The following is a 9,054-nucleotide window of genomic DNA, read 5'->3' on the forward strand; positions in this document are numbered from 1 at the left end:
GATAACAAGGAGAAAAGGATTCTTTCTTTGTCTCAATGACTCCTACAAAATCAGCCCTAGTATTTCTAATTCTATTAACTAAAGAAGGTAACCTTCCTGTTTTACCCAGACCTCTAATATTCCAAAAAAGACCATGCACCGTTATTTGTATTCAGGTTCAATTTTGCTGTTTTAGCCTCCGTGAACAAGCCTGTAAGCTGTAGCTCCCTAGTAGTGATTTTTTTTTGTTTATGGGATAATTTAATTTCTATCATTTCTTGAGGGCTAAGCACACGCTTAACACTATAATCATATATGTTTCTTAGACAGAGGTAGTAGTACCTATGAAGTTTGATTAGTCACATGGCAAATATTTGTGGTAGTCATCCAAATAGCAGCCACACTTATTTTGCCAAACCTTAGTCACTGACCAAACAATTTGTTTTTGCCACAGATTATAGCAAGCCACAGGTATGGGAAGTACCTAACCTTAGGCGTGACAAGCTGTGGCTGGCAACCAAACAGGCCCCTAGTACATATTAGCCTCGAGAGAACCCTGCCGCTAAATATATTTAACCTGCTATTTGTTACACTGCCACAGAGTCACAGGCCACAAGGTTTCAGGAGAGGAGACACATGGAGAAGACATGGCAGCGAGTCCTCATAGACGTTCGCAAGGGGAACAGCCTGCAAGAGCCACCAAGAAAGCTCCAAGGCAGAAGGAGATATCCTTCACTACTACAGATTTGGACATCATTGCCGGCCTCATCACTGTCGGATTTGTGAGAACCGGCAGTGATGTACCTTCACTGCTGGTTATGAGCTTGAAAATGAGAAAATAATTGGGGCTGGGCTAAAATCGGCAGTGAAGGACCACATCACTGCCAGTTTGTGGCTTGCACCGGTAGTATTTTGGCAGCCACTTATCACTGCCGATTCAAGCCAAGAGCCGACAGTGATTGGGCTCAATCACTGTCGGTTCTAGCCAAGAACCGACGGTGATAAGCCTACAGCACAAAAAGAAAAAGGCTGCAGCCGTCCTCTCCTTCCTCCTCTCTTCCATCCCAAGAATAGAGGCACGCGTTTGGACCCTTCCCTCCATTGTTGCGGCTGCTCTTTACCATAAAGCTAGCGCTTGGATTTTGAAGTATGGCTTGATCTTTTTGCTTTAAGGTTAGTAACAAAAATCCACTCCTTTGATTTTGTTGCTTAATTAGCTTCGTTTTGATGGCTACATTGCTTGATTCTCATTCTAGTTCTTTCTCCATTCTAGAGAGCACTTTTCTAATTGGACATTTGTGCAAGGCTCAAATTATGGTGAATCCATCATCCAAAAGGTTGGTATCTATGAACACATTTAAATTCCTAGCTAATTATTCCATGGTGGTCAAGATCATCATTGTTAGTATGTGATGCTATAATTAGTTCTTAGAAGTAGAGTAGAATAGTTGTTCTTCATTATTGTGCAATAATTGTTTTTTACTATGATTTTCAATTTACAGGGCCGGGGCTACCAATTTCAATTTTCCAATAATTAGTGCACAATAATGTTTTTCAAAAATGGTATTTTCAAGCTACAATTATTGTTCATGAAGCTCGATTTTTTATTAATTCTTTGTAATTACTATCTCAATATTTTTTTGTGCAGAGATGAATCGAGAGTGGATGCATCTGTCCCGAACGGACAAGCGGTACATGTATGGTGTCAGCCAGTTTATCACCGATGCCAAAGCCTATACTGGGAATGTGAACCCTGTCTTCTGCCCATGCAAATATTGCAAGAATCAAAGAAACTTTCGTCAAATTGAGTCTATACGATCGCACTTGATTACTAGGGGGTTCATACATAAGAAAGATACAATGATGAGGCACCCCGCCGATGGGCATGACTGGAGGACTGTCAATACTATATTCTATAAGGACATCGGTGGAGACGTAAGGCACCTTTGGTTTGCTTTGAGCACAGATGGAATGAATCCTTTTGACCAGGTTAGAAGCAATCATAGCACCTGGCCAGTGACGGTCTGTATATACAACCTTCCACCTTGAGTCTGTATGAAGCGGTCGTACATCCAAATGCCACTACTGATCCAAGGGCCAAGACAACCTAGGAATAATATCGATGTGTTTCTGAAACCAGTGATCGATGAACTAGTGAAGATGTTTGAAAAGGGTGTGCCGGATATTTGGGACGAGTACAAAAAGGAACATGTCACGATCAAGGGAGTACTTATCACTATAATCACCAACCTGCCAGGTCGAGGTCCGTTGTCCGGAGAGAAGACAAAAGGCTATACTAGATGTGTCGAGTGCTTGGACGACACCGATGCGGTAAATCTGCCAAATAACTCAAAGATAGTTTATATGGGACATCGTAGGTTCCTACCTAAGGATCACCCTTACCGTAGGAACAGAAAAGATTTCAATGATACTATTGAGAAACGCTTAGCTCCAAAATATCGAGACGGGTCTGTGATACTTCGAGAACTCAACAAACTGTAGGTTGTCCTTGGGAAGGGGGACAATGTAGTAGCAACGCCTGATGGGAGCATTTGGAAGAAAAATCGGTTTTCTGGGAACTACCTTACTGGCCATTTCTGAGTGTACGCCACTATCTTGATCCCATGCACATCACTAAAAACGTGTGCGCTAACACGCTTAACACCTTGATGGACATTGGGGGGACATCGAAGGATTCACTAGCCACACGCCTGGACATGCAACACCTGGGAATCAAGAAGGAGCTACATCCTATGGAGCTAGAGAATGGCCAGTTCGAACTTCTAGTTGCGTCATGGACATTGAAGAAGGAAGAAAAGCGTGCGCTTATTTCTTTCTTCAATGAACTCAAAGTCTCGATGGGCTACTGTGCGAACCCAAAGGGGCTAGTGAACATTAGAGAACTCAAGTTCAACTATGGCCCTATATATGAAGGCCCATGACTATCATGTCATTATGACTTAGCTGCTCCCTATTGCCCTACGTGGTATCCTCCCCCCAAAGGTCCACGCCCCAATCATAAACCTGTGCTCGTTCTTCAACGCGATCTCAAAAAAGGTCATTGATGTGTCCACGCTAGAGCAGCTGCAACGGGACATAGCCGAAACTCTCGTTAGTCTTGAGATGCATTTCCCATCAACTTACTTTTATATCTCATTGCATCTACTCATTCATCTTGTTGACCAAATTAGAGCCCTTGGCCCAATGTACCTGCATCAGATGTTCCCTTTCGAAAGATTGATGAAAGTTTTTAGGAGGTATGTTAGAAACAGATTCAGGCTAGAAGGGGGCATGGTTGAAGGATGGTCAACAGAGGAGGCCATTGAGTTCTGCACATATTATCTGGACATCAAAAGGGTCAGAGTTCCTGAATCTCATCACAAGAAAAGACTACGTGGCAAAGGAACGATCGGGAAGAAATCTGTTACAGTAGACGACCCTGTTTCTTTCAGACAGGCATAGTTCGCTATTCTCCTGCAAGCTGATGGTGTGATGCCATACATTGGCGAGCATAGGCAATCATTGCAAACTCTATATCTGAGCAGGTCATAGGCTTGGTTGGATAAAAAACATAAGGAGGAATTTGTCAACTGGTTGCGACGCCGCTTGCTTGGAATAAAGTTGGGTAATCAACTAGATGCCTTAGCCAAGGGACCTTTGAGTACATATCTTAAGTACCAAGGGTATAAGATCAATGGATTCCTATTTTACACAAAAAAGCAAGATGGAAAGAGCACATACCAAAATTGTGGTGTTCGTTTTGATGCTCACGACGAAAATGTCAATGTGTAGGCGACATACTATGGTTTCATAGAGGAGATATGGAAGCTAGCCTACGGTCCGTTGAAGGCAGCTCTTTTTCGCTGCCAGTGGGTCTGGCTTGAGGAAATCAACACTGACAGCGAAGGGTTCACTACCGTTGATATCACTAAGACTGCATACAGAGATGACCCCTTCATCCTTGCAAGAGATGTTATGCAAGTCTTCTATGCAAGGGACAACAAGACAAAAGGAAGGCTAAAAGTAGTCCTAGAAGGGAAAAGGAAGATTATCGGTGTCGATGGAGTGACGGACGAAGAAGACTATAGGGGCTATCAGGAAATGCGTCCATTCGGGGTGAACGTACCCTTACCTATCCTTCAAGAGGGTGACGAACCTGCTTACGTATGGCTTGATCACAATGAGGCCCTCATTGTTGATGCACCTAAAGATAGTTAGATTATTGTTAACTATATAATCATTATTCAGACGTTGTTCACCAACTATGTAATCTAATTTATATTTTGTGCGCTTCTCTAAAATTAAATAATTGACTATGTAATCAAATATTGAGATAATATTCAGAAACTCTATTATTTGATAATTATAGACCATTAATTAATTATCATGGAATTAAATAATCGAGACATAAATATTTGTATTATTTTACAATAAATTATATGTATTTACATGCACTAAATGGATAAAGAAAAAACATAACCTAAACTAATGTAATCCCTAATGCTAGCGCAGCGGTTAAGGCCCTATAATCTGGACCTCGAATTAATTAACTCCCATTCAGAGGATAAAACAAAAAAGAAAACATACCTTTACGTACTCCCTATCATAGCGCAGTGGTAAAAGCCAGCTACTATGAAGCCCGCGCCCTTGGTTCGAATCCTAGGTGCGGCAAACTTTTTTTAAATATTTTTATAGAATTAAATGAACCTCAACTTAAACTATAAAAATGATAGCAAAACATTTCCTAACGTAAATCCTCCTTTAACATAGCGGTTAAGCCACTAATCCCTCTTTCTCGCTCCCTCGGTTCGAAACCCAGGCGGGACAATTTTTTTTATCTAGAGCCCACGGCAGTGGCTCTGATTTCAAAAAAAAAGCTGAGCGGCTACGGCAGCGGCAGTTGTTTGCTAGGCCTATCACTGTCGATTTTTTTCATAAAAACCAATAGTGATACATGGAATCACTGTCGGTTCTAAAAACTGGCACTAATGACCCCTATCACTGCCGGTTTTTTATCAAAACCGATAGTGATAAGAATATTCTCTCCATGGGCCAACAGTGCTCCCACTGATCACCACAGCAAGAGCACTGCTCTCACCTACCATGATAGCTAGCCTATAAAATGGTGCCCTACTAGGGAGCCTCTCCATGGCTTGTTGGTTTTAGCCATGATATAATGTTTTTCTCTCACAACAAACCAGCACTAGCCGGACTTATCAGCCCAAAAACCAACTAATGAATAGGTTGTCTGTTTGTTTGTTGTTTATTTCTCCATATCGTTCTCTGCTTGCTAGTTTCCACATACATGGCCTCTCTGTGGGAGAAAGCCCTCCACGTATAGATATCGTTATGCGTTGTAGTCCACCAAAATGGTGCACACAAGAGGTACTAAAAGAATGCTACTGAAGATAGAGCAACACCCAAGATTGGAGATGTCACGAGGTTCACAGAGCCATCCACTGCAATGCGCTCTGGACTATACCGAGAAAAAGGCCATATACAATAGAGGCATGGATTCATCGATGCCACCTTGTCATCTCCAACCGGTATAACTTGTAGACCACCTCGGCACTGCTGTTTGACCCTAGTTAGTGCTAGAAGAATGCTACTGAGGTGGTTAAATTATAATGTATTGGTACACATTGATTGTAACATTGACCTATACGCAAATAGGTCTTTGTTATCATATATGGAATTTTAGTGTAAGGTATTTGTTATCGTATATGTAATTTATTTCTAATATTTTTTTATTTTTTATGTATTTCTGTACTCTATCTAAATAAATATATCGTTGTTGTTAAAACTTTCCCACGGTCCTTTACATATATGCACCTTCACTGTTAGTTGTAACTGAAAACTAACAGTGATGTCCTTGCCCCCCTTTATAAAACAAACCGTCGACCACATACATCGACCCCACCCACTCACGAACTCTTAGTCTCATTTCTCACGTTTCACTCTCACTTCTCAAGAAATCCACTCTCTCTCTACGTGATTTGGTCATGGCTCCTGCATTTTTTATTGGTATTGGTATATTGTCTTCTCCAATATTCTATCTATATTCATTTGATCTATATTTATATTCATGTTTCTTTGCATTCTATATTTATATATATTCTTATTTCTTGCATTCGATCTATATTTAATTATGTTGCCACATTTTACTTGGAAGAATTTTTTGTGCATATATTTTATGTTCATACTTTTTTGCATTTTATCGATCAGGTGGTATGAACAACGGACCTCCCCCACCACAAAAACCAGGTTTCCACCCTGGCGATGAGCCATTCGCTTCTAATGTGGCCATTCCGTGATTCCCTGTTCCAGATATTATATGAAATATTTTCCAACATTTTTTGTTTTTTGATGCTAATAAATAAGTGTAATTAGTTTAATATCATTGTTGCATACATATATGTCGCATACTATATTCCCAATAGATTGGCTGTGAACAGTACTTAGCTGGTTCTTTATCTCGGACATCGTCGAGAACACAACATCTAATGCAAGTGGTCGGCTATGGATGTGTGAACTTAGTTTTTCTATCCCTTCGAGGGGTGCAAATCATCGGAACCATATCCACGAGACGGGAAGACAGAACCCAGACATGATAAGCATCCAATTCAGTGTCGTGCGCTTCTATTTAGAGGTACTTAGACATGTTTGCTATGATGTGCCTGATTTCTCGCACTTCAAGGCACTTGCTTTGAATTCTGGTGATATCCTCGTCCCACAAGCAAGCAAATGGTTTGCGAGCTACAACCGTGCGAATGTGGTAAAATGGTCACTTATATATGAGTTATGGTTATTTGTTGTTTATTATTGTAATAACATTCTCTAGTTTTTTTCTTTTTCTCCACATGTAGATTGCGCCCCAAGACCTTACCTATGCTGTATATGACTTGTGGGCCGTTCTAGACCAAGCTACGGAGCAACTCGGGTACGATTGGGACTTCTACAATGGAAACCTCGTCCAGCTCACTATAGAAAGACGCCAGTAGTGCATAAGGATTACTCACAGGGGCAGTGGTCGTTCAGTAGGTTACATCTATGGCCGACCATTCTTTTGTTATTGTAAGGCACAAGAGAGTGCACTTATACGGGCATTAACCTTCATCAATACAAGCGGATACATAATCCGTGACATCAATTACCATATACCATATATGGCTACAAAGGCTTGTTAGTGTGCATGGCCCGATCGATCCTAGTAGTGATTCTGATAGTAATTAATGTTTATTTAGCTAGGTTTACAAGGTTGTAGTTTAATTGGGTTTTAATTTTAATTTGTACGGCTTATGTGTTTAATTATTGTCATGCATGTAATTCGTGTAACATTTGTTGGGCAACTAGAAATATATATTCTGGTGTCGCATTGGTCTCAAAATTATTCTTAGGCTTGCACGTGACATAGGTGAAGGAAACACCAAGTTTGGAATTTTTCGGAGATGGTTTGCTATTTTCTGAGGTTTAGTTGAATTTTCGCGCGATGTCACCGATTAATTATAGGTTGAACTGAGTCTACCCATGAAAAGATCTGGAATGGTGCCAAACTTTTACACAGGCTCTAATGTGCCCTAGGGATAAGAATTTTGTGGAGGTCGATGAAAAAATTTATTGGGTCCAAGATGTAATTCACCCTCTTTTGTCTCATTCAACATAGAGAAAAATATATTAATAAAAAATTATCAGAAAAACCAAATATATTGTGTGGGCCCTTAATTTGAGTATACATGCTTGCCAAAAAAATTTCGTCATTTCGACATAGGCGGAGTATACATGCTTCACAGAGGTACATGGGCCCTTTCATCGAACCATGACTATACACATAAGTTATCAAGGTTTCTGTGTTTCATATGCATTCTGATGTCATATTGGTCTCAAACTTTTTCTTAGGCTTGCACATGCCATGGGTGAAGGAAACACCAAGTTTGGGATTTTTCGGAGATAGTTTGCTACTTTCTAAGGTTTAATTGAATTTCCGCGTGACGTCACTGATTAATTATAGGTTGAACGGAGTCTACCCACGAAAAGATCCAGAATAGTGCCAAACTTTTACATAGACTCTCATGTACCCTAAGGATAAAAATTTTGTGGAGGTCGATAAAAAAATCTATTGGGCCCAAGATGTAATTTACCCTCTTTTGTCTCATTTGGCACAGAGAAAAATATAATAAATAAAAAATGATCAGAAAAATCTAAGATCTTGTGTGGGGCCTTAATTTGGGTATACATGCTTGCCAAAAATATTTTAAGCTATTCGACATAGGCGAAGTATACATGCTTTACAGAGATACATAAGCCCTTTTATCGAACCATGACTATACACATAGGTTATCAAGGTTTATATGGTTTATATGCATTCTGGTGTCATATTGGTCTCAAACTTGTTTTCGGGCTTGAACATGCCACAGGTGAAGGAAACACTAAGTTTGGGATTTTTCAGAGATGATTTGCTACTTTATGAGGTTTAATTAAATTTTCACGCGACGTCACCGATTAATTATAGGTTGAACGGAGTCTACCCACAAAAAGATCTGGAATAGTGCCAAACTTTTACACAGACTCTCATGTGCCCTAGGCATAAGAATTTTGTGAAGGTTGATGAAAAAATCTATTGGGTCCAAGATGAAATTCACCCTCTTTTGTCTTATTCAGCACACAAAAAAATATAATAAATAAAAAACTGATCCGAAAAACCTAAGATCTTGTGTGGCATCTTAATTTAGGTGTACATGCTTGCCACAAAAAAATTAAGTCATTTTGACATAGGAATACATATGCTTCTATTTATTCAGTATATAAAAGAAATTTTTTATATATATAAACAACATTGTCGGTTTCAAAAAACCGACAGTGATGAGATAAAACTGACAGTGATGCTGGTTATCACTGTCGGTTTATTTTAAAAATCGATAGTGATTTATAAAAAAAAATAAAAAAATTATGCTAGCCCTTGGGTTCGAGCTCAGGTCTTGGGGAGCAGAGTTTTGAGTCTTAACCACTACGCTAGTATAGGAGGTATGTCAAGGCTATTTTTTTACCTTTTAGAGCGCTTAATAATTTATAAAATTA

At 39.8% G+C, this 9,054-nt stretch overlaps 1 long non-coding RNA gene across 1 annotated transcript; it reads left to right on the top strand.

The window, feature by feature from the left end:
• The first annotated feature begins 283 nt into the window (after positions 1 to 283).
• On the top strand, positions 284 to 2,910 carry LOC136542303 (uncharacterized). The gene is made up of 3 exons (XR_010780644.1): positions 284 to 1,152; positions 1,253 to 1,316; positions 1,628 to 2,910. It is a non-coding gene; the product is annotated as an uncharacterized lncRNA (long non-coding RNA).
• Positions 2,911 to 9,054: the final 6,144 nt, after the last annotated feature.

This window comes from Miscanthus floridulus, chromosome 3 (assembly GCF_019320115.1).
Source record: "Miscanthus floridulus cultivar M001 chromosome 3, ASM1932011v1, whole genome shotgun sequence".
NCBI lineage: Eukaryota > Viridiplantae > Streptophyta > Magnoliopsida > Poales > Poaceae > Miscanthus > Miscanthus floridulus.